This window comes from Crotalus tigris, unplaced genomic scaffold (genome assembly GCF_016545835.1).
Source record: "Crotalus tigris isolate CLP2741 ecotype Arizona unplaced genomic scaffold, ASM1654583v1 scf7180000024337.5909745, whole genome shotgun sequence".
NCBI classification, from domain to species: domain Eukaryota; kingdom Metazoa; phylum Chordata; class Lepidosauria; order Squamata; family Viperidae; genus Crotalus; species Crotalus tigris.
The window spans coordinates 2321551-2348242 of record NW_024100507.1 but is presented as its reverse complement, the minus strand read 5'-3'; the positions used below and the strand labels follow the sequence as shown (position 1 = coordinate 2348242).

General features: G+C 39.7%; 1 protein-coding gene across 4 annotated transcripts in view; it reads left to right on the top strand.

Annotated features, from left to right (window-relative positions):
* Nucleotides 1-26692, top strand: part of MAP2K6 (mitogen-activated protein kinase kinase 6) — a 209097-nt gene that overhangs the window by 165394 nt on the left and 17011 nt on the right. For 3 of the 4 annotated variants that reach the window (XR_005554513.1, XR_005554514.1, XR_005554511.1), the window contains exon 13: nucleotides 4482-4830. The gene's annotated coding sequence lies outside the window, so the exon portion shown is untranslated. The remainder of the gene's footprint in view (nucleotides 1-4481; nucleotides 4831-26692) is intronic. The other variant, XR_005554512.1, reaches the window with a different exon arrangement.

Genomic DNA, 26692 nt, shown 5'->3' with positions numbered 1-26692 from the left:
CTATCTACACACACACACACTCACACACACACACACACACACACACACACACACAGAGAGAGAGAGAGCAGTACAACAGTGGAAGCTATAGTTCAGCCTCCTCTAGGAATCATACATTTCTCACCCCACTACTAATGTGGCATGAATTACAGAAACCTGGTTTAGAGAGCATTAGGAACGGCCTTGAAGGACAGGAGGACGGCCTTGGACTGCTATCAAGGCAACATTATATACCAAACTTTATAAGGGAGCTTGGACCAAGCCAAGAAAATAGCTTGAGAAAATGTCTCAGAGAAACCTGTCCCCAGTGAGGGAGGAGGAAAATATTCAGACCCGCAAGATTCTGTTACAACAAAAGTAGTCTTGATCTACATGGGATTGTTTTCTTAGTTTGGTCTGCCTTGTAGGGTTAACACTCCATCATCAATACTTTCTGGCCACATAATGAGGTCAATTTTATGAGATACCTGCAAATATGCAGCTATAGCAAGTCTGTCCGGACTTCCCACTTCTTACTGAGATTCATTCTAGGTGTTTTTGCTATATATCTCTATGTGATCAAGGACTTTGGGGGGGGGGGACAATTGTTCCCTACATTCTTAGTCAGTTTCCATATCCATCCTAGGGCAATAGCTTCATTAGGTCACCTTAAGGTCACAAAGTAGGTCCACAAGCTCTTGTTCATGCAATGTCTGTGGAGGAACCCAAGGACTCTGGTTCCAAGCAACCTACAGCAAAGCTGAACCAACCTGAAGATCTGGGCCAACCTCAGAAGACAATTGAAGCAGATCTCTGATCAGCTTGTAAAGTACATGGAGGAAGCTAAGGGCTGGGAGGAAATTCTTGCAGTGGGTGAGAAGGAAACCAGAGATGTTAAAAAAGACACAATGTCTTTTCCGTTGGTCATCCTTCTCCTCCTACCCCCACCCCGATTGTGTGTTTTGTGTTTTCATTGCCATTAACCTGTAACAAGAGGATGTCAGCTTTCTCTATTTATATGTGACTAGGAGAACTCTGTCCTCAGTCGACTTTCATAGGTTGCCAGCCATAGGCTGACTCTCACATTTTTCCTCAATGTCTCTGAAATGGTGTTTTATGGCACTGGCAAGCTTAATGGACCATACATCTCTTTTTGATTGTGGAAAAGAAAGAGAAAAGCAGCATATTCTATTTCGCACTCTCAAACATTTATTACTCTTTCATCCGCCCACCTGGTCTCACATGGCAGTGTGACATGGATAATTTATGTTTGAAGTGAATTTTGCTTTGCTTGACATTTATCAAATCTAGCTGAATGAAGGGCCCAGTTTATTGAAGAATTTATGTTCATTTGACCCCAAACTCCTCCACCGCCTGGTGGTTGCTACTCCCCATGATAGTTACTTACATACTAGGACATTTCCCTTATGCTTGGCTGCTTGCTGCCTTCTCATTGCTGCTCTCAAACACAAACATTTGCTGCCCATATTCCATGGGCACAGAAGCTCCCCGTCTTCCCTCTTTCCAAACTCAGCACTGGACCTAGAGCAAAAGATGCTGCCCGAATCCCATCATGCAAGTGGCATGCAACAGACAAGAGTGATCCTTTGTTACATTTGGTGGGGGAGGGGGCCACCCAGGTGGGAAGCTAACCTTTGCCAGACCCTGCATCCTCGCTTGCCTCCAGGCATTTGAGTTTTCACACACAAGGGGCAGGAAGCTGCCCTGGGTTTGTCCGTGTGCAAAGGGAGGGCTTGCCTCCGTGGGAGATGCACCTGGTAGGAGAAGCAGTTTGCTCAAGGAAGAAAACAGGATCTAATATATAAACAACATCCTCCTTGGACTAGTTCATGAGTCGCTGTTTCCAGAGTTTGTTTTTGAGCTATTCTTGCAAGCTTGGCCCCTCCCCATATCCCCATGGAGTGAATAGCTAGGCTGAATCAAGAAGACCATAAATGATGACTCAGGCCTCAGAGGGGCAATGTGGACTCAAGATCATCAGGAGTTGTGGAGGCTTTGGTCACTTGTAGTAGAAATTGAAACTCCAGTCAGCTCTCCAAGTAGATATTCTTATCCCATTTTACAAGATTCTTATTTGTTGCCCTTATTTAATATATATCGATTTCCTATGGCTAAGTGATAACTGGCAGTCCCAGGATGCAAGAATTGGTGTCCTGATAGAAATCCATGCTAAGAAACCAAAACAGTGTGAAAGAAATGTTGAAGGTTGTCAGTCATCCAGGTAGAATTGTCTGGAAGTTGAGTCACGGCAACTGGACTTCTTTTCTTGATGGTTTGAAACATTTTGCTGCTTATCCATGTAGCTTTCCACAAGTGGCAAGCCCTTCCCTTAATAGACATGGAAGCCTCAGACACAACCTGCCCCCCCCCATTTTTATGCTGCTCTTGCATCAGTCGCCAGGTAGATGAAAGCCACTTTACCAGGGAGGCCATACTTAACAACTGGCCAAAGGGAAAGATTTAGGAACAACAACTCTTAATGGCTATCTGCCTACTCACCTAACAAAAATGAAACTAACCTGGAGGACATAACCAACTTGTTCAGACTGATGATGCTACTTGGATAAGCAGCAAAATGCTTCAAACCAACAAGAAAAGGAGTCCAGTTGCCAGGACTCAACTTCTAGAATCTGAAAGAAAGAAAAACACTTCACATGTGATATGTTTTTTTCAAATGGGAAGGAGCAATATTTAGCAATCTAACCTTACACCAGTTCTTATTAGGGTGCTGGTTCCTCATCATTATAATCCTCGGTGTAAAGTACCTACATAGAGGACATGGTGTGTCTAGGATGATGAGACTACAGCAGTTAGAATTCTGTACCACTGGTCCCAGAGTTGGTCATTCTCCTAATGTAAGTCTACTACTTCTACAACATATGATTTGATTAGACCTCTGCTGCAGCCCTTGGATTCTCTTTGGATGTATTGTGATTAAGAGAAACCTGGTTGACAGGCAAAAATATTAATTCCTATTCTGCTACCAACCAGTATCCAGCATATGAGCTATTTGGAATGTTAGAAGAGATTCGAATGGGATGCATAAATAAATTTGACAATGTTCTGCTAGCTTTCTGCACACCAGCATGACCTGTGTGATCATGCACTGATGAAGATGAGAAATTATCTAGAGCACATAGGCTGATACACAGTTAGGGTGACCCTGCCCCAATATCTCAGATCAGGAAAATCTCTGGACAAAGCCATTTTTGAACAGTTACATCTGCAGATATTCAGACAGTGGTAGCAAAAGGCAGATGCTGTCTCTCATAGATGTCACCTCTGTTTGAAGGCTCCCTGGCCAGAACATAATGAAGAATCTTGAAAATTCATTTGAGTTGCATACTGTAAGGAGGAACAGGACATCCCTCCCTCTCTCCCTCCCATTCTCTCTTTCTATGTTCTTGAATCTATAAATGATGAAAACAGAAATAGAACGATCTTCAAATATCTATGGAGATTCTCAATCATCCAGATCATGGTTGTCCCAGAGGTGCTTTTTGAAGGGGTAACTTGTTTTTCTTTGAAGGCGTTTCGCTTCTCATCCAAGAAACTTCAGAGCGGAAGAAGCTTCTTGGATGGGAAGCAAAACATCTTCAAAGAAAAACAAGTTTGGTTGCCTCCTCAAAAAGCACCTTTGGGATGTTAGAAGTAAAGTCTTCATCCTGGTTCATCCAAGCCGGGAATAAATAAGCAAACATGGCGACTGCTTTGGGAAGAAGGTTACAGTTTATTGCACAAAGATGGTTCTTCAGGAAAGTGCAGAGGAGAGAAGGGCTGAGCACACAGTGTAGTAGGTTTTTATACCCCCTCTAGCCTTTTGTTTGGAATAGTTTCCTGTTCCTGTGGCATGAACCTTGAGGCTGTTTCTGAGTGTTTGTCTAGGCTTTGATATTTGTGGTTTAATTCTATTATCATATCCTGCTTCCCAGGTGATGGGGCTGACTCCTAGAATTTGGGTGGGGTATGCAGATTTTCTCTTTGTTTTCTTGAGTGCTCTGGCTTCAACTTTCTGATGGTTTTACATCTGCATTTGTATGGGGCTAGCTCTTGCTTGGGGCAGAGAGATAGATTTGGGGCCAGGTTTGGTTTTAAAAAGGCTTTTTGAGGAAAAATATATTTTTCTGCCTTTTTAATATTTCCTTCTCTGGGCTAACTTCCCTCAGGGACAACGATCTTCAAAGCGAATAACAGAATGACAGAGTTGGAAGGGACCTTGGAGATCTTCTAGTCCAACCCCCTGCTTAGGCAGGAAACCTATATCATTTCAGACAAATGATTGTCCAATCTCTTCTTAAAAACTTCCAGTGTTGGAGTATTTGCATCAATATTTTTCAGATCACATTTCCATTAAGGGATTGGCTAACTATTAATATTTAAGTGGTATCCAAAAATCTGTGTTTAGCACCTTTTCCAAAGTAATGTTAGGAACTTCCACAGTCTGTCTAATTTTAGCCATTTTTCCTGCGTTCTTCTTTTAGAACATGGTGGATTAGGAGAAGTCACTGCCCCTTTGAAGAAGAAATTGTCTGAAAAAAAAAGGATATAAATGCAACAAATTTCTATAAAGCGTCTTGAGAAGCAGAGAGATGTTTTAAGGGGTTAAGTGAAATAAGCCCTTGTGTCTGATGCAGGAAATCTGTCATGAAAGCCCAGCTCTTGGGAGGAAACATTAAGTTTATCGTGGGAGAAAAGGAAAGCGAAGTGTTAAAGTTATTAACACGAACAGAGGATACCGGCACATCCTGCAGAAAACTTCCTGTTTAACCTACAAGTTAGAAAACAACAACTGAAGGGAAAATGATGAAATCGCAGCTTCACTCATTTTTGGTATGTGAATTTATTTTTACACTTTCATTATCTTGAGCTTTCAAGTGACTGATGATTTTCACAGAATCCTTGCACCAGCTGGGCACAAAATTTCACCTTTCTATTCCATGAGAGTTAATTCAGCCTGATCATAAGATCATAGGTTTCCTTACTCCGCCTCATTAAAGCTAAATGAAATTCCTACTCACCAGGATCACTGCCCTTTGCTCTGCTTCTTTAACACTCTGGATTATGACAACAAATTAATTAAAGGTTGGTTAAAAGCCGCCTCCTTCATCCAAATTTAAGTATGCACATGTACCTTTAGCCTTTTCCTCTTTCATTGTAGTGTTGGCTACTTGGAGGCTGATTAGATACATATTTTAATAACTATGTGGGATACAGTCAAGATAACATACTTGGACAATGGCTAGGCAGTCACTTTTTGACTCTTTGGTGTCTGGTCAACATAAACCTCTTCCTTCTGAAAAATGAGCAAATCTCAGCAGGAGTAGATTCACAAGTGTGATCTCTATCTGGAGACCTTATAAAGAAGTTAATTTGAAAATTGAGCCTATGGTAGTTCAAAACCTCCATAATAAAAATATAATAGGATAAAATGCAGCAGTGGGAGCAACTTCAGAAAAGGCTAGGAGCAGCCTGCCAAAAACAGAGAGTAGAGAATAAAAATCAGCAAAGCTGAAACAAGGCTAAAGACTACAGCGCAACCTAAAAGAGCTGGGAGCATGAAAAAATGTCTTTGATGCTGAATCCAAGGTTCAGCAGGTCAAAAATAAGGGTGTTTTATTATGAATGAAAAATAAAAAATAAAGTTGGGTATGTGCTAAGTTCCTTCCCTTGCTGTTCGACGCTCAATGCAGTACATAATGAAGAGATGCTTGACCCTTGACACAATCCTTTCAGAAATAAATAATTCACTGTGTCACATGACTAGAGTGGAGGTTTCAGCAAAGCCTGCAGGCTGTACATCTAGATGACAGGGACTGGAAATGTGGAACAAAAGTAGACTTGATTTTTGAAGTCAATATCTTTGGTTTATTAGGGTTATAATTTTGTGTTCCACGGAGAGTGTTTCAGACTTTGTGGGAGATTTTGAGGCTGGTTCATTCATCCAAGATTGGACAGGGATGACAGGAATGGAATTGGGGCTAGGAGGATTCGGCACGTTCCTTGTTCCCCAAAGCACCCACAAACTTCATGTAGCTTTAAAACTGGTTTTAAGGGAAGGAACTTTATTATAATAATAACAAAAGCAACAATAACAATAATTTAGCTTCAATCATTACTCCTGATTTTTTTCCTGTTGGCAAAAATCCAGCAGAACCTGGGTCATACCTACCTTCCTTCCTTCCTTCCTCCCTCCCTCCCTCCCTCCCTCCCTCCCTCCCTCCCTCCCTCCCTTCCTTCCTTCCTTCCCTCCTTCCTTCCCTCCCTCCCCTCCTTCCTTCTTTCCTTTTGTTGGGATTGTTGCACCAAGAAATTTCTACTCTGTATTTACTTAAGTTGGCTTATATCACTTTGAACCATATTAAATAATATGTCAAAAATAGTAATAGCAATAGCACTTGTATACCGCTTCATAGTGCTTTATAGCCCTCTCTGAGCAGTTTACAGAGTCAGCATATTGCCCTCAACAACCTGGGTCCTCATTTTACTAACCTCAGAAGAATGGAAGGCTGAGTCATTTTTGAGCTGGTAAGAATCGAACCGCTGGCAGTCAGCAGAATTAGCCTGCAATAAGGCATTTTAACCACTGTGCCACCATAATATACAAACTAAAATACATAATTATTTTTAACTGCAAAGCAGTGCCATCCAACTTTGGAAGCAATGCTATGTTTTCATGTTGGGTACTCCCAACCCTTAAAGATAAGCAGAAAAACTAAGTTTTCTTACATTTCTTTGCCAATGCCATCACAATTCTAGCAGTTCTGGGAAATGTAGTTTCTGCACACATGGAAAGACTCAGCTTTGAAAGGCAGGCTTAACTTCTCAGTCATTTTCCATGTAACTAAAGCAGTGGGACTTCTTTAAGTCTGGATATTATGATGTTTTATATTTCAGTTTCCCTGTTCCTACATGTGATGGAGAATTTTGTAGGAAGAGCAGAAGGAAATGCATTAGAAGCATGTCCAATTTTTGGGATTGCAAGGAGGAAACATTTGGTTTTTTAAAAATGGGCTGTGGGCACATTCACAAAATGGATGCTAGGAGATAGCTTTCCCATCACAAATCCAGTGACAAAGCACAGATTTACCAGAATACTAAGCACTATTCCTCTGGTCACATCCTTCCTGTCAGGTGTTCCTTCCTATTTCTATTCTGATAAAACATTCATCATTTTCTACAACTTATGAGACAATCTAGTGGTCAGAGGCATTCCTGGAAATAAACTGAATGTGAAAAGGTTGTGTTCTTGCTTTGAATTAGACCATTTTCTCGGAAGCATTATTTTACTTAATTTTATTTAATTTAATTTATACCCTGCCTATATTATTTTTATAAGTAACTCAAGATGGTGAACATACCTAATAATCCCTCCTCCTCTTAGTTTCCCCACAACAACAATCCTGTGAGGTGGCTTGGGCGGAGAGAGAGGGACTGGCCCAAAGTCACCCATGTGACTTTGTCACCATCATGGGAGAGTCACTGTAGTGTGGTGATTAAGGCATCAAGCTAGAAAATGAAAGACTGTGAATTCTAGTCCTGGCTGAGGTATGAAGCCAGCTGAGTGACCTTGGGCCAGTCTCTCTCTCTCTTAGCCCTAGAAAGGAGGAATGGCAAACCGCTTCCAAAATCTTACCAAGAAAATTGTAGGGACAAGTCCAGGTAGTCAGTGCTTACATTCAAGAATTCAAGAACATCAATCAATTGGTTTAAGATGCTTTAAATATCAAACTCATATGAACTGTGGGAACAATAGGGTCAGTGTAAGTTGGAATTCCTGAGTTCACATAGTTCCGTTGGGCTCTTCCAGCAAGATATTTTATAATTAGCAAATTTGTTTGGCTTCATCATTCTAGGTGTCTGAAGATTAGATGAGTAATCTATTAACTGGACTGCTCCATTTGTTGATATCCAGCTCTATTTTAGGCAGTGCATCCTCAATAAAGGACCGAGTCACAGAAACTGAGACATATTGTATAACAGTCAACAGAGACTAAGCTATCTAAATGTGATTTTTTTTTTAAAGAAAGACTTATGAATGTGGCAGTTTGACCTTCAACTTAATGTGATGGGCTTACATGCTTTCCTAAAATATTTTGGAGCTCATCGGCAAGATGCTCAGAAGGAAGGAAGACCACGTTATCCCCGACTGTTACCCAAATAAATTCCTTATGACTAATCTCCTTGTTTATGATCAAAAAGAGGAAATAAATCCAGCTTTGAAACGTAGTCACATTGGCCACATTACAGAGGATATATCCCAGTAATAGGGTGGGCGATGCAATTAATTAACCAATAAATACTTGAGTTCTTTCTTGGCAAAGTGCAGCATAACTTTTTTTAAAAAAAGATTTTATTTTCGTTGTAAGAGAAAAATATAGGAAAAAAACACAAATGTTAGAAAACTAAAAAAAGGTGCAAATGGAAAGAAAAAAACAGTGAGTTGAATAGTGAAGTAAGATACACACCCACCCACACACACACACACACAAAAATTACAACCTCAACTTTTTGCTGTACATGTCACAATGTTGGATTGAAGTTTACATAAAATTCTAAATTTATATGACAATGTATCATTAGTATTTAACGCCTGAGAAATTGTCAAAAATGCATAAAGGAGTTGCAAAGGTACACTGGAAATGCAACTGGTACTTTTTATAATCTCTGATGGACTTGTAATAATTAAGCAAAGAAATACTGGGACCAAAATGGAGCATAACGTGAGGATCTGCTGAGATCTGATTCCCCAGAAAAGTTCTCTGCAGAACTTTTCCATTACATAATGGAGAAACAGAAACACTATTCTTCAGCTGATATCCTCAAGCAGCCTGTGCTTCTCTGTATTCTGTTTTGCTGGTTGGCTGCTGAATCCTTCCCACTCTCCCCCCTGAAATAAATTGAGATTTTCTTGCCCAGAAAGCCTTCTTGACTTCCAGATTCAAGACTATTAGCAAACAATAGGATTGGAAGATGTAAGGGAGGTTTGAGTGAGTGTCAATAGCTATTTTTTAGTTTGCTTGAAAGAGTTGGGATTGAAACGTTTACATCACAACATGTGGATTTTAACTCTTACGGCTTATATTTTATGATGACATTTATCTGTTTGTCTGTATGTAGTGCAGAGAGACAGCAGCAGCTGAACCCTCAAAAGAGAGCATTGCTCTAGTACAGTGATGGTGAACCTTTTAGAGACAGAGTGCCCAAACTGTAACCCAAAACCCACTTATGTATCGTTGGGTGCCAGGTGGGCGTGGCCCATTGGCTGGGTGTGGCTTTGGTGGTAACAGCAGACTGGGTGGGACTAAAAAGTTCAATCAATCAATTCCAATTTTGCAAGATTTTTTTTCCCACAAGAAGTTGAAATTGACTGATTGATTGAACCTTTTTTTTTTTGCACACAGCAGCGGAGGCCTAAAGCAAAAAGGTTTTATAAAACCCAGATGAAGGCCTAGGACTGGGGCGATGGCACGCGTGCTCACAGAGAGGGCTTTGAGTGTCGCCTCTGGCACCCGTGCCATAGATTCGCCACCACTGGTCTAGTAACACATAAAAATTATATGCCCAAAGATAGAGGTTTTAAAATATCACAGATACAGTAGATTCTTAGCTTTGTTTTAAACATGAATTACAAACTCCAGTGGCCAATAAATGTAACGTAAACTGTTTTGGACACATCCCAGGTTTTGGCAGCAAAATTCATGGTTACACATTTTTTGATTTCCTTGAACCTGGCATCACTAATGGTAATTTTGAAAACTTTGAAACAGTGATTACACAAAATTCAGAATCACAAAAAAGAAATTGTCCTCCAACATGACAAAAAAAATTGTTGACATAAATAAGAAGGTTTTCTTTGAACCAGGTGTATATATTTCTGTGTTGGCTTGCCTGCGTTTGTGTGCACTTTTCATTCACGCAAACATAGCAGCTTCTCATAGCAATACACTCATGTATAGCTGTGGATAAAAATCCCTATATTCAGTAATATGAAGACCTATTACTGTGACATTTCCAGGACATACCATTCTCACAAAACATTCAAACAGATTACATGAATAGCAGCTCTTGGGCTGTAAAATCTGCAAATACTCTTTTGTCCTGTATATCAGATTTGTCGATTGTTATTGAGATCTATGCATTTTACTGCTGTTTTTTTTCCAAATCAGAAGCTATCATTTTACCATGCTGATCTTATTTTCTGAGTTAAAAAAAAATTACTAGGAAATATTGAGGGTTAGCTGACCTTGGATAACTTGATACTTTACAGATTGACCGGTATCCAGCAGCAAAACGAACACGTTGTTCTTAAAACACTTTTGAGCTAGATGGCGCCAGTTAGTTCACATTCTAGTGTAGATAGGAGTTTTATGAAAGGGCACAGCCTTTTCAAGACTGCACAGCTGGGATGCATTTCAAAAGAGCTCAAACTCTAGTTTGCTGATCTTGAGACAATGATAGATGGACAGATTAAAGAACAAATATATGGTACCAATCAAGTATGTGGTTTGGGGGCAATGCCAAAATATCATCCGGAAGCTATTTAAAACAGGAGTTGGCATGCTGTATCTTCTGACTGAACCAACATGCTGGTTAGCCTACCCCTGTCTGAACTGCTTTTGCATCATGTCTCTGCCCTGGGGAATACTCTGTGTACATTCAGTGGAAACTCTGTAGGCCAATTGAGAAATGACATGGGGAAAATACAGATACATGGACATTATTGGCACATTTTTCTCTATGGAGAAAAGCACAACGGGGAAAGCTGATTTTAACTGGAAAGTGATGCATGAAGAAAGAACTTCTAAAGTGTTGTCAGAATTGATAGGCTGTAAATCTCTGCTCATCCACAAATTCCTGGAGCCTCTTCTGTCTTTACATGCATAAAGTTGTAAGAACAAAAATTTCCCTGAGGAAAAGAACTGACACTGCTCTATACACCTAAGGGATTATCCAGGAAATAATGGAATAAATGCATGCACCTGTGAAGTTTACAAAAGGAACATAAAGATACCCGTTGTTTCCCTGCTGTTTATAGCTAGAGAAGCTTTTGTTAGAATTTATCAGGTATCTTAAAAAAAAAATTAAGAAGTTCCAACAACTGAGATTCTCTAGAATGTCTTTTGCATAGTTAATTTCTTCTACAGTAGAAAGAAAATCATATAAATCAGTGCCGTGGTGGTGCAGTGATTAGAATGCAGTCTTGCAGGCTAATTCTGCTGACTGCCGGATGCCAACAGTTCAGCAGTTCAAATCTCACTGGCTGAAGGTTGACTCAGCCTTCCATCCTTCTGAGGCCAATAAAATGAGGGCCTAGATTGTTGGCGGCAAAATGCTGAATCTGTAAATCGTTTAGAGCAGGGGTGTCAAACTTGCCACATCAAGCAATGTATCATGACTTTTTTCCCTTGCCGGAGCTGGGGTGGTTGCAGCTTCCGCATGACTCATCCGGCCCACGGGCTGGCAGTTTGACATCCCTGGCTTAGAGAGAGCTGTAATGTACTGCAAAGCAGTATATAAGTCTAAGTGCTATTGCTATACGACTTAAGTGATTTTCTTGATGTATGTGCTCTGCTTTCCAATTATGGGTCAGTTGTCTCAACTGCATTGAACTTTAATTGTCCCAGTATTATTTGATTGTATTGACTAGCACAGGAATGTGAAAGATTCATATTGTGGGCAACTTTCTGAACTGAAATACCACAAATCATTGCCCCACTAAATGCACTAAGTGTTATATCTTCCGTTCTTTAGGCACTGAATGAGGCAGAGTGTTGAAACAGCAACATGTTTATTAACTCAGAACAGAAGCAGCCCTAAAGGCTGCTGCACAGCTATTTATATAGTTAGCCTCTAGGTGGCAACCAATAGATTTAAAGTTCATTATCAGCTTGGAGACAGCCAGTCTGGCTTTCAGAAACAACAACTGTTAAACAATACAGCAATGTAGGTCAGACATTAAGCAAGTGATTTAAAACAGTTGTGGCCAATACATTACACTTAGCATTAGAAATATCTACTGCTGTCCTACTTCACCCAAATGCACATATTTAACAAATACGCATCAAAAAGTATTTTGGGACATTAATCATAAAGAGGTAGTGACAGATTTTATTTTCCTGGGCTCCAAGATCAACGCAGATGGGGATTGCAGCCAAGAAATTAAAAGACGCTTGCTCCTGGGGAGGAAAGCTATGGCAAATATAGACAGCATACTAAAAAGTAGAGACATCGCTCTGCCAACAAAAGTGCGTATAGTCAAGGCCATGGTTTTCCCAGTTGCAATGTATGTCTGTGAAAGTTGGACCATAAGAAAGGCTAAGTGCAAAAGAATTGAAGTCTTTGAACTATGGTGCTGGAGAAGAGTCCTGCGAGTTCCCTGGATTGCAAGGCGTTTAAACCGGTCAGTCCTAGAAGAGATCAACCCTGAATGCTCTTTAGAAGGCCAGATCCTGAAGTTGAAACTCAAATACTTTGGCCACCTAATGAGAAGGAAGGACTCACTAGAAAAGAGCCTAATGTTGGGAAAGATTGAGGGCAATAGAAGAAGGGGATGACAGAGAATGAGGTGGCTGGATGGAGTCACTGAAGCAGTAGGTGTGAGCTTAAATGGACTCCAGAAGATGGTAGAGGACAGGAAGACCTGGAGGAACATTGTCCATGGGGTCGCAATGGGTCGGGCATGACTTTGAACTAACAACAATAAGTCATAAAGAGTTATAGTTTGAAAGCCTCTAAAATGAGTTCCTGCATTATCTGAAAAGATAGAAAACATTGCAGACAAAGATATATGTTCAAGAATGTTGCTCCAAGCAAGAAATGTGGATTTATCAAGGTTCTATGAAATAAAACAGTATATCAATGCTAACTCACACACCAATTCATTTAAATATATCGAAGGTAATAAATGTGTGCATCTATGAGCTCATGTATCAAAATGTTATGTTGAATGTTGTTAGAGGTTTTATATTTACATCAATATCATTGTTGGTATGCTCAATCATATATAATGATTGAGTCTCCAAAATCTTTCCATCAATGCCTGGTGAGACAAATTGGATTAGAAAAAGTACTCCTGGGAATAATTAAGTATTCTTTCATTTTGTTCCAGATATAATCTTCCTACTATAAAATGCATGGGAATTTAACTAGCTGTGCTTGATTATAATATAAAGTGTGTCCTGAAATACAACTGTGGTAACAGTTACTGTTATCCTGTGTATGAAGTGTTGATATCTTCAGAATGAGCTGTGCAAATTTTATGCTCTGGTGGCCCTGTCCATGCCTTTCAGGCTCAATCTAAAACAGGGGTTCTCAAACTTTTCTTAGCAATCACATGTGGAATTTGGGTACCATTCTCCTAAAACAATTGCTTGGTGGATGTGGCCAGTCACAGAACCCTTTTTATAGAAGAAAGCAATGAAAACACATTTACCTGTCCTTCTAGGCATGGCTCTGGAGTGTCTTGGGCAATGCCAGAGGCAGTGTTGGATGGACAATTGAACCTGGTGTGGTAGGGCATACTAGTTTGCTATTTTTTTTAAAAAAATAAAAGAATATTTTTTAAAAATAACAGGTTGGGCAGGGTCTTAAGATGTTATTGGCAAGTTTTTTATTACTTCCAAAGAACCAGATAGTGGATCCAGGGTCTATATCAATTATAAGTTTGTCATTCAATCAACAGAAGGGATGAATATATGTAGCCAGAATGACTTCCTCAACTCAAACGCAAGCAGGGGACAATCTCAGCTTTTGTGTACATCTGAAATTGTCACATCAGGAATCTGGAGTCTGCAACAATGCTGTCACTTTAAAAAAAGAAAAAACAGTTTCAGTACATGCCGACCTTTTAGACACGTATTTTCTTAATCTCTGGAATATATGCCATCAATTAACAAATCAAAGTACTGAACTGCTGACTTTTGACATTAACAATTTTCACCCTAATCAAGTTTACTTCTTTGTCTTAAATTAAAACAATACTGTGGCTAAGGATCAAGGGAAGAAAGTCATTCTTCGTATCTATTTATCAAAGTTGCTAGAATAGATGCAAAGTGATTTTCTCATTATGTGACAAAAGGCTTTCTAATGGAAATCAGCTGCCAAGCTATGACAGATCCATGAATACTTAATGGCAAAAAATGATTGCTCTTAACCTCATTCCTATGCCATGTGAAATTTATTTTTCATTAGCAAAGAGCAGGTAGATTAATTAACTGTTTTGCAGCCACTCTTGAGCATGGGAGTTTGTGGATAGCTGAGAAATCTACAATGTGAACCTAGGCTTGGATTTAATTTTGTTTCTTTCAAGATAATTATTGGTGGTTAATTAATACAATTGTTCAGTTATAAGATTGAATAAAATAAATAACATTTCCAGATAGGAGAACAAATGGTTTTCAGATTGACATCTAACGCGGCTTCTACACACACATTCAGAGGAAGTCAGGAAATAGTCCACCTAGAATTGCAGTGATGGGAAATGATTATTCCCATATCTACATGTAGAGATGTAGATCTCTACAAAGGGACCTGGTCTACAACTCTCACCTATTTCAATCATTGTGACTGAAGGCCTGAATTCAGGCTGAGGAATGATGCTTTAGAGCAGAAGTCCTTCTTTCCATTAGCCCGACTTGTATGGCCTTTGAAACCTAGTTATTAAAAGATGGCTGATGCCACAGCCTGGGTTGAGATTTGAGAGATGAAATGGATCCCTCAGGTCTCTTTATGGCTCAGGCATCAAAATTTAAGATGGCTAAACACATGGAAAGTATTTATATTCCGGGGGGGGGGGGTCATATTTCCAGGGTATAATAACTTTCAGGTTATTTTGGTGGTGCTGGTAATAGACATAGACTCCCTCTGGATTAGACTTGTTCCTTTTAAATGATCATATTTCTTCCAGGTCTGGTCAGGGAAAAAAAAGCAAGTTTACTACCTAGAATTGACTACTCACAGTTCATTTTCCTCTTAACTGATGTTGTTTCTGGAAGAAGCAGACATCTTAATCACATTCCATCCAAGAAGTTAGATTTCCTTCATTACATGGTTCCACCTTGGCCTTTCCAAATGGCTGTTCTTCTACAACTGCAAGGAAGAGAGCAAAAAGTCCCTTTGCACTGTTTCTTTGCAACCAATTACCCAGAAAATCGATTTCATATGATTTCTCTCACGATGCTCCTATTTCTTGAGAAATATACAGATAACAAAGATGAATGTAATATAATAAGAAATATGGAGGGAGTTTGGCTGCCCTCAACCTTTGATAATTCCCTTCTATTGGAAGAACTTGGTGTCTCCTGTATCTTATCTTTTTGTCTAAAAAAAGTAACTTGGACTTTACAAACCTGTCTCAGAGGAGAATTGGTCCATCGCTTTTCCATAGTTGTCATATACTGGTTCAACATTTTCCTTGTATCTTGATTGTAATATCAAGATGCCTCATTTGTTGCTCAGCAATTCATTGCTGCATAGCCCATTTGGAGTCCTTTTATTCTTACTTACTTAAAACACATTCATCATTTTATTTTTCACTTCTACCAATCTTATTGCAGTTCCTCATTCCTGTCAGCATGCTGAATAATTTGGTGTTATCAGCCACGCTGACCGCCTCAGTTGATCACCGGAACCCAACAGATTACATCCCAGAGTTCTGAAGGAGCTGGCAGATGTTATCTCAGAACCATTGCACCACATCTTTCATAAATCCTGGAGTATTGGGGAAGTACCTAAGGATTGGAAAAGGGCTGATGTGGTTCCTGTTCTGTTCTGTGCGTTGGTAAGGCATTGAGACAAGGCAGGAGTAACAACAGTTGCTTCTTTATTCAAGCTTCAACAGAACAACACAAAATGGCGCTGATCCCTTTTATACCCTTTTGCAGGGAACAGTGTCAGCCAATAAATGCAACGTATTTTCCTGCTTTGCGCATGCGCAATAGGCTGGAGACAGCCTGTCTGGCCCGGGCAGCCACGTGGTCTGCCCGGGTCTCTCTGCAGCTTCCTGCACCTGCTCTGTCAATCACAGGCCCAGGACATAACAATTCCCATCTTCAAGAAAGGGGAAAAAAATGGACCCAGGAAACTACAGACCAATCAGTTTAACATCAATACCTGGGAAGATCCTAGAAAGATAATCAAAATACAGATCTGTGAACAACTAGAAGCAAATAAAGTTATAACTAGTAGCCAGCACAGGTTTGTTAAAAACAAATCATGCCTAACCAATCTTATTTTATTCTTTGATAAAGTAACTAAACTAGTAGGCCAGTGAAATGCTGTGGACATAGTATGCTTAGATTTCAGTAAGGCATTTGATGAAATAGACCACAACCTACTCCTTGGTAAGCTAGAAAAAGATGAAACAGACAACATCACCACCAGATGGATTTATAGCTGGCTGGCAAACTGTACTCAACGAGTAATCCTAAATGCTATTACATCCACATGGAAAGAAGTAAGCAGTGGGATACCACAAGATTCCATCTTAGGCCCAATACTCTGCAATATCTTCATCAATGACTTAGATGAGGGAATTGAAGGGGAACTCATCAAATTTGCAGATGACACCAAATTGTCAGGAGTAGCAAATACTCCAGAAGACAAACTCAGGGTCCAAACATATCTTGACAATGTGAACAATGGGCCCTATCCATGCTTGCTCAGGAATTCTGGGAGTTGAAGTCCACGACTCATAAAAGAGCCAAGGTTGCCTACCTCTGCCCTAGGTGAATGCATTTGAGGACTGCAGCTGGTATATTATGCTGAGAATGTGACAGCTTATTTTTGGTGTGGTATGTGTCTCCTCCTATTCATTTTATTCTCAGTAGATAAAATCAGCAATCCATGAAACCAACGAAAAGAAGCAGGTTGTCTGACGGGAAGAAAGAATTTCATATTTTTCTGTCACTTTTCCACTCCCTGCTCTCTGCCTGTCTATGGCTTCTTCTTTTTCCCACCTGCTTCGGTGACATTTCTGAAAACAACAGGGAGTCTAGTTTGCAACTCTCTTTCTGAGATCACCCAGATAAGATGTCTGATAAGACAGCCAGGAAGGTCATCTAGAAACTGAAATTATTAGATCATAGGTAGCTTCAGAAGCTTCTGCTGAAATTGCCACTGGGTTATTTAATTGTTTTATTTTTATATGATACAGAAGGATAACATTATTTAATACATTTTATTCTAACATTTATTTACAGTCACACTATACTTATTTTATTTCTTTGGAATTCTTTTTGGAGACTTTCTACCCATTAGAGTTTGAAAATGTCAGGAGTCATCTTAAACAGGACAGTGATTTTAAGTCATCTTAATCAGATAGTTTTAAATGGGCGTGTGCCACTGTCCTATCTTTCCTCCATTCCAGTTCTGAAATTTCAGTGGACATTTACCTTGGCTAGGTCAGACACATTATCTCCATAGTTTGATGGGGGCATCTGAAAAATACTAAAACATATGAAGAACAGTTTCAGGAATTGGGTATGTCTAGTTAGTGTATTGAAAAGAAGGACAAGGGGTGACATGATAGCAGTGTTCCAACATTTGAGGAGCGGCCACAAAGAAGAGGGGTGTGTGTGTCAATCTAGTCTCCAAAGCCCCTGAAGGCAGGACAAGAAGCAATGGATGGAAACTAATCAAGAAGAGAAGCAACCTAGAAGTAAGGAGAAATTTCCTGACAGTGAGAATAATTAACCAGTGGAATGGCTTGTCTCCAGAAGTTGAGAAGACGCCATCACTGGAGGTTTAAAGAAGAAAATGGAGAGACACTTGTCTGGAATAGTATAGGGTCTCCTGCTTGTGTAGGAGGTTGGACTAGAAGACCTTCAAGCTCTCTTCCAACCCAGTTATTCTGTTATTCCCCTCTATCAACAGATATGCCTTTGTGAGAATAGTTTGTGGAGCCCCTGAGCTGCAGTCTCCTTAGTTGCATTCCCATTTTGAAGAAATACCTTGGCAGAGAGTACAAATTGTCTCTGTTGCTTTTCTGTGTGACCAGGACACTGATATAACTTCCCAGGTCACTCAATTTCATTTGTTTTACTTGTCCCACTTAACACTGAAGAAAAATAGCAATCTTGGGGATTGCCCCTATTATTTCTATTATTTTTCTTATTTTAGGATTACTTTTTATCTATAGTTATAGATATTTAGGTGCATGTGTTTCTACTTCTAAAGATTGGGCATATAAATATGGTAGGTCTAGCAAATCTGAAAAACTCAGGATGACCACTAGACAGCAATCAAGGATCAGACTATTCTGTTCTAAAAACAAGGAGCTATTGATCTGTGAGACTCAACACCATTGTTAATATTCTGCAAGCGAGCTAAAGCAGTATCATTTCAGCAAGCTTTCAGCCTCAAATGAAAGAGATTACTAGAGAGATGTCATGGAGTGAGTTTCATTTGCTGCAGATGTCATGTATACATCGGGGCAACAAATCCCTCTGCAGGTGATCAAAAGAGGTTCTCAGATTAGGGCCTAGTGGTCAATATCAGCAACAATGTACTGATTTGCATTGCTTGCATCTTAGTTTGGCTGTGTTTTGACCCTTTTATGACTTGTGGACTTCAACTCCCAGAATTCCTCAGTCCACAAGTCATAAAAGGGTCAAGTTTGAAGACCCCTGAGATAAGCCAATGGAAAAAGAAGACAGACTCTGCTGAAGGGCTGTTTGTTTAGATAAACAATGCTATATACATTGATAGATTTGCTTTATGTACCTTGTTTGCTGATTATTTTTCAATGAAAAGTAGGCTAAACGTTCTTGCCAACAAATAAACAATAAACAGAATGATCCCTGTTTATTAAGACAATTATTTTATTAGGCCTATTCAAGTTCACAAAATAGTTTACAAGATTAGGTGTCATGGGAAAATATATCATTTAGGCAATCCTACTTTGAAGGAAAATAATTTTATATTATAATAGTACCTTAAATCCATTCCTAAAATGATCTACTGTATTATATGAAGCCTACAATATAGTTCTTATTAAACTCTTTCTATTAAACTAATCTTAGTAATAAACTATATTAAACATGGGTTTGAACCCATGGTCTACTATAATCAAGCTAGTTTCACTGCATATTTGTTTTCCATTTACAAACAAACCTGTGTATTTCACTTTAGAATTATAGCTGAATTCCAATAAAAATTACTTTTTAAGAAAGAAAATATTCAGAAACAGATCAACCATTGTTTTTTTCCCCCCTAATATTCCTTTGAAACTCTAGGTGTGAGATGACACTATCTCAACATCTGGCAGAAGTTTGTTTTAAGGCCTGCAGTATTCTCTCATATTTTATCTTGAAAGTGAAACTCTACAATTTAAACCTCAATTTTTGTTCTCTCTCTCTTTTTCTTTATTTACCAGCTTGCTTGATGAAGAGTTCTGGACGACTCCAAAACTTGCATATTATTTTGTAACCTTCAGTAGGCTTCATTTAGATGCTGTCCTCATCTGGATTTTGCAGTGATAACAAATGTTTCCAAAGGCAGGCCAAGATACAGAGGGAAAAGAATTACAACATAATGCAGCTGATTTTTTAAGCTAAGCAATTTTACTAAAGTTCAAAGCATCTGTGGAAAGCAAAAAGTAATGAAAGGAAATAGCTTGATGGAGTCCACAAATGATAGCATAATTGCTTTGAAAATTATTATTTTTTAACCAAATGATTATCCCCTGAGATATAATTGCATTCCACAAAAAAGAATCATATTTTATCCCAGTAAAGTGGAATAAATGACTAATTTCTTGGATTAACAAAGAGTTGCAATCCATAATAACATCAGAAGAAGGTAGACAAACTTTGTTCTCTGAGGGATCAAGGAAATGAGTTGAGTAGACACAGAATTCAATTTGGAGCCAATCTAGATGTCATGAGGACTCCTGCCAAGACCTACATCTTCCTTCATGGCACTCTGTTGATTCAGGCCTTTTTCTCTCTGACCCAGCTCACTTGTGAAGGAAAATGTTGCAGTAATGAATACAAATGAGATATACAAAGCAATATATAGAAGATTCCTAACAGCAAGAACAATTAACCAGTGGAACAGCTTGCCTTCCGAAGTTGTGGGTGCTTCATCACTGAAGATTTTTAAGAAGAGACTGGACAGTCTCAAATTGTATAGGATCTCTTGCTTAAGCAGGGGAGTGGACTAGAAGACCTCCAAGGTCCCTTCCAGCTCTATCCTGATTGATTGATTAATTGATTAAAGATAAAATGATAAAGATTGCCTCATTTTTTTTATATCTGATGACTTCATAGACATATCTATGCAAGGTAGCTTTGGAAATGGTTTTTAAGTAAATCACACACCTTCTGAAACATCATTTAAAGCTCCAGGCAATATCCTTGCCTGTTATAAATGTCAGTGTCAGCCATTGGAAGTCTTCAAAATGAGTCATAACAGGACTGGGGTTTCTTTTGAAGAGCCAGAACTGTATTAGAATACTAGTAGCATGGAATTGTTCCTAAATAGTACAATGTATTATTATTTGCCTTCAGGACTTAAATGAACAACACAAAGTTGCTTGGGATGAGACTTAATTATGTGTGCTACTTCAACATTGCCTAGATCCCAATGCAGCTATTGGATTTCTTCTGGGTGTGAAGGAAAGATTTTAAAAATTATTGGTGATAATAGAGTGTGTTGTGTAGAATTGTTGGTGCTCTGAACCAGAGAACTCTGAAAAAACTCTTTCAGTCTATAAAGCCTGTTCTACATTTGAACCAAATAAAACTGGTGAAGCTTGGATTAGATATTAGTTTTGCTAATAGTCACTTCTAAAAGGTCCAATGCCAGGTGAGAAGGCCTATGGTTTATGGACCAAATGGCAGAGGTAAACCTGATCCTCCAAGCTTCTAAAACTTTTGACCAAAGTTCTCCAAAGGTTTAGCCACAAGTTATTGATGAAAATTCTGTGAAAGATTCTTAGAGTAGGTCCAGAAGTCTGGAGTTTTTGAATAACGGCAAAGACATAAAATCTAAATGAGATGAAAGTATTGTCTGAGAAGAATTTTGCTGACCCACAGTGCCATATTTGACCTGCTCTATTCTGCTGCTTTTGACCTCCAACACCTTACACATTCTCGGCTAATTTAAGATGCACACCTACAATTTGGATCCAGATAGTCTAAACATTGGTTTCTAAGGAATCACTTTTGCCTATCTAAATCTAACTCAACCCCTGGACCTGTTCATTTGTCAAATCCATTAAGTGTCAATAAGCCCAAGGGCATGATACTGAACTTAATCCTTCATGTAGTGACACATGATTGCAGTTTCAGTTTAACTGAGTTTGTTTGCATGAATCTTCTTAGTTGCCACATGCTTCAGTAGACTTGTCTAAATCCCTATTTGTGTATGGAGGAGACAATATAAAAAAGTATCATAATGTTCAAGTAATTTTATTTCAGGATATTTCAGAATATTTTTTTATCCCACCTTTATTATTTTTATAAATAACTAAAGGCAGCATATATACCTAATACTCTTTCTTCCCATTTTCTTCACTACAACAACTCTGTGGGTTGGGCTGAGAAAAAGGGACTGACCCAAGCCGGCTTTCATGCCTAAAGTGGGACTAGAACTCACAGTCTCCAAGTTTCTAACCTAATGCCTTAACCACTAGACCATGGGTAGGCAACCTTGGCTCTTTTATGACTCGTGGACTTCAACTCCCAGAATTCCTGAGTCAGCCATTTTGTTATTCTTTTGAGACTTTTCTGATTGTAATACCTAGGAAAAAAAGTTATTTTGATATAGAAAACTCGGGAACACTGTCTTCTAATCTCCCCAAAGATGGTTACAAAACAAAGGGAGGAACCTAGAATTTATCAACCTAAAAAGACAAAGAACCAAAATTCCAGTTTTGCTCATTTCCAACAGCTACAACTCTGGGCCGGCTTCTCAGCATTGTACAGCAGCTATCAGAAGGTTGCCCACCTCTGGTGTAATTCTTGTCCCCTGGCCAGAATGATCTTGACAGAAGCCAGAGTCAGGCAACCTGTACATGGTCAATTAGGCAAATGCCAAGAAATCCCCCTCTCCACTGCTTTTCAGGGGCAACCTGATCTGCCTTTAATATTTTCCGATCCCAAAGCGAATGGTTTACATGAAATCAAGTTCAACCAAATCACTCAGCTTCTCGCTTGTGGATAACGAGCCAAAAAAGCAAAAGTTCATTTTTCCCACTGGCTGCACAAGACCAAGCCTTAAGGACAAATGCATATGAAGTCAAAATTGAGAAGACAGCAACAGACAGTAAGTGCCGCCTATGCAAAGAAGCTGAAGAAACAGTGGACCACCTGGTAAGCTGTTGCAAGAAGATTGCACAGACTGACTACAAGCAGCGGCATGACAAAGTAGCAACAATGGTGCATTGGAAGATCTGCAAAAAAATATCATTTGCCTGTAAGCAAAAACTGGTGGGATCATAAAATAGAGAAAGTCATAGAAAATGATAAAATTAAACTGCTCTGGGACTTCAGAATTCAAACAGACAAGCACCTGCAACATAACACCCCAGACTTAACAATTGTCGATAAGAAAGACAAAAAAGTCTGGATAGTGGACGTGGCAGTGCCTGGAGATAGCAGAATAGAAGAGAAAGAACTGGAGAAGATAACAAAATACAAAGACCTACAAATAGAAATAGAAAGACTGTGGCAAAAGCAAGCAAGGGTAGTACCAATAGTCATAGGCTCCTTGGGTGCAATCCCAAAACAACTGGAGCACCACTTGAACACCATTGGCATTGACAAATTCGCTATTAGTCAATTGCAAAAGGCAGCCTTATTAGGAACTGCTTCCATCCTGCGACGATATCTGTAATACCATCAAACATCCACATCTGCCTATCCCAGGTCCTGGGTAAGGACTCGATAGGTAGACAAAATGCCAAATCCAGTCTGAACATCTGGCTGACTGTGCGATAATCAATAATAATAATAATAATAATAATAATAATAATAATAATAATAAAGTTGGAAGGGACCTTGGAGGTCATTTAGTCCAACTCCCTGCTCAGGCAGGAAACCCTATACCATTTCAGACAAATGGCTGCCCAGTGTTGGAGCATTCACCACTTCTGGAGGCAGGTTGTTCCATTGGTTAATTGTTCTAACTGTCAGGAAGTTTCTCCTTAGTTCTAGGTTGCTTCTCTCCTTGATTAGTTTCCATCCGTTGCTTCTTGTCCTGCCTTCAGGTGCTTTGGAAATTTATCGTGGAGAATCTGGGAGAGGAAATTGAGGAAGAAAGGACTTTGAAATGCCTTTTGGATAGAGAAAGGAGGTGATAATGGATCTTAGGAGAGGACATAAAACTGTAGAACAAATGTCTTATTCCTTATAATGTAAAATACAAAGAAAAATTAAAGTAATGGGAAAGCAGAGGAGGAAAAAGGAAAGAGGAAAAAGGGGAAGAGTAGAGTAGAAGGGGAAAGAAAAAGAAAAGCATCAACTTCCAACCTTTTTTTAGTGCAGTAAAGTAATAACATAAAATCTCAACTTTTTACTTTTCCATATCTATTTTTATAACAATAAATCTATCTGATCAGCAAAATCCAAAATCAAAGTTTCATTTTTTTCCATCTCAAGCACAAAGTTCAGAAGTGATTTCCAAGTAAAAAGAAAGTTAGTTGTATTGAACCCAGGTAAAATCAAGTTACTATTTGTTCATCAGAGTCCTCAGTCAAAGCTGGTGTTATCTCTGAATGGGCAAAGGTGAAGGACTAGGTTCATAATTCAAGCATCCTCTTGAACTCACAGCTCCTTCTCCTCACCTTACCTGATGCAGGAGGACTTAGCTACTATGATGCATACTTACTGTATATCACCACCCATTGACTATTGAGATGGTTTTTAAAGGGTGATGTCCTTAAAGACTACTTGGGCACTACAGCTGGTCCAGAATGAAAGGTTCTTTGTACTTACAAGCTCCCAGCATTAGGAGCAGATAACACCAATTCTGTGGGTCCTGTTCTGATTGCCATTTAGGTTCTGAGTCTAATTTTAAAGTGCTGGTGTTAACCTATAAAGACTTTTATGACTTGGCAGCTGAAAACTCGCAGGGCTGCTTGTTTCAACCCAGGCCAGTCACCCTCTTTCATCCCAACCCACCTCACAGGTTGTTATTGTGGAGAAAATAAGAGGAGGAAGGAACATGAGCTACATTTGCCACCTTGAGTGACTTATATATTAATAAAGACGATAAAAATCTAATAAACAAGATAAGCTGTTAGGAGAAGCAACTCATAGCTGCATACCTCTGAGAGGTGAATGGGTCCAAAGTGATGGTGCAGTGGTTAGAATGCACTATTGCAAGCTAATTCAGCTCACCGCCAGGAGTTCGATCCTCACTGGCTCAAGGTTGATTCAACTTTCCACCCTTCTGAGATTGGTAAAATGAGGACCCATATTGTTGGGGGCAGTGTGCTGACTCTGTAAACCACTTAGATAGGGCTGTAAAGCACTGTGAAGCGGTATATAAGCCTACGTTCTATTGTTATTGCTAGAAGGCAATGCTTCTCAATGGTAGGATCAGTTCTCCTGATCCTCTTCCTGTAGGCTTTCCAGAAAATGTTAAAAGCAAAAATGTTTTAGAGAACATTCTCTTAATTTCATGCACCGAGCCGTCTTTTACAGTTTGTATGCCTTTTATTTTTTTATATTAATTTTAGTTAGTTTAGGCTTTCTTTGGGGGGGGGTTATGACTGTTAGTTAATTTGCCTTTTTAATCTTACAAGGAATGTTTTACTTTTTCCTATGCTCTACATCATGTTAACTGTCAAGAAGTGCTAGATTACAGTGACATATAAGTGCTATAAATAAATAAAATTACATTTAGTAATTATGACAGAAATCAATCTCCCTCAGAGGAATAGGGCTAAATAATTCCTTTAAAAGATTCTGAAGTGGTTTCTTTTTTGGCTGCTAAAGAACAGTTCAGGACATGTAAAGTTATCTCAATAGTTACCATTTTTAGAAGATAAATCTTACCTAATCACCATTTACATGGTCTCTAAACCATCAGGCTTGCATGACTTCATAAACAAGATCCTTTTTCTTGCAAAAGAAAGGTGAGCTGGTGCTGACTGTAGTTCAGAAGACATTGTGATCCGAAAATTAACTAGTGGCGCTGTATGTGGCATTTAGGATCAAAAGTTCACCTAAAAGTCACCTAAATCTCATCATTGGAATTGGCTGGTGTTTAGAAGCAAATTATTTAGATTTCAGCACAAGCAATGAAAGGCCATCATGGCATCTGCATGTTTTAGGAAGGTAATTGTGGTGTCCTTGGTGTCCTCTGAGCTTGGTTGTTTTCTTGCAGACATTTCATTACTCAACTAGGTAACAACTTCAGTGCTAGAGGGATTTGCTCTCTGTTGCAAACAAGTGGCTTGCCCTGTCAAGTGTTGGTGGGAATGTTCTTGCTGGCTCCTGTTGCTTACTGTTAGCTTGCTTGAGTTGGTAGTTTCTTGACTGGGGTATTGTTTACAGCTTGATTGTTGGTCTAGTGTTAGTCTAGTGAGCTACACATATTTTCTTCTAAGCAGTGGTGGGATTCAAATATGTGAACAACCGGTTATTTATTTATTTTATTTTATTTTTAAAATTTATAAGCCGCCCCACTCCCGAAAGACTCTGGGCGGCTAACAATAAAAAACACATAAAACATAACAAAACAACAATACAAAAACAATCATCCAGGTGTAAGGTTTTATAAACCCCAGGCCTGCCGGAAAAGCCAGGTCTTAAGTAGCTTACGGAAGACCAACAGGGTGGGAGCGATCCTAATCTCCAGGGGGAGCTGATTCCAAAGCGTGGGCGCCATCACAGAGAAGGCCCTCCTCCGCGGCCCCGCCAAATGGCACTGCTTGGCCGATGGGGCCTGAAGGAGGCCCAGCCTGTGGGATCTAACCAGACATAGGGAACAATGAGGTAGTAGGCTGTCTCGCAAATAGCCTGGCCCTGAGCCATATAGGGCTTTAAAGGTAATGACCAACACCTTGAATTGGACCCGGAGACCAATAGGCAACCAGTGCAGCTCACGGAGGATAGGTGTAACGTGGGTGTATCGAGGAGCACCCACTATCACTCGCGCAGCTGCATTCTGGACCAACTGTAGTCTCTGAATACTTTTCAAGGGTAGCCCCATGTAGAGCGCATTGCAGTAGTCCAAACGTGAGGTGACAAGGGAGTGAGCCTCCCGGTCCAGGTAGGGTCGCAACTGGTGCAACAGGCGAACTTGTGCAAAGGTCCTCCCAGCCACAGCCGTCAATTGATGTTCCAAATTCAGCTGTGGATCAAGGAGGACACCCAAGTTGTGAACCCGCTCCGAAGGGGGTATATTTTCCCCCGCAAGAGTCAACACTGGACAGTCGACATGATCCTTCGGAGGCAACATCCAAAGCCACTCGGTCTTGTCAGGATTGAGCCTGAGTCTGTTAACCCCCATCCAGACCCTCACGGCTTCGAGGCAACGGCCCATCACATCGGCCGCTTCACTGAGAGAGCTCAGGGAGGAGATATATAACTGGGTATCATCAGCATACTGATGAAACCTCACCCTGTGCTGTCTGATGATCTCACCCAGCGGCTTCATATAAATGTTAAATAGGAGGGGAGAGAGGACCGACCCCTGTGGCACGCCGCATTCAAGGGGCCTCGGGGTTGACCTCTGCCCTCCC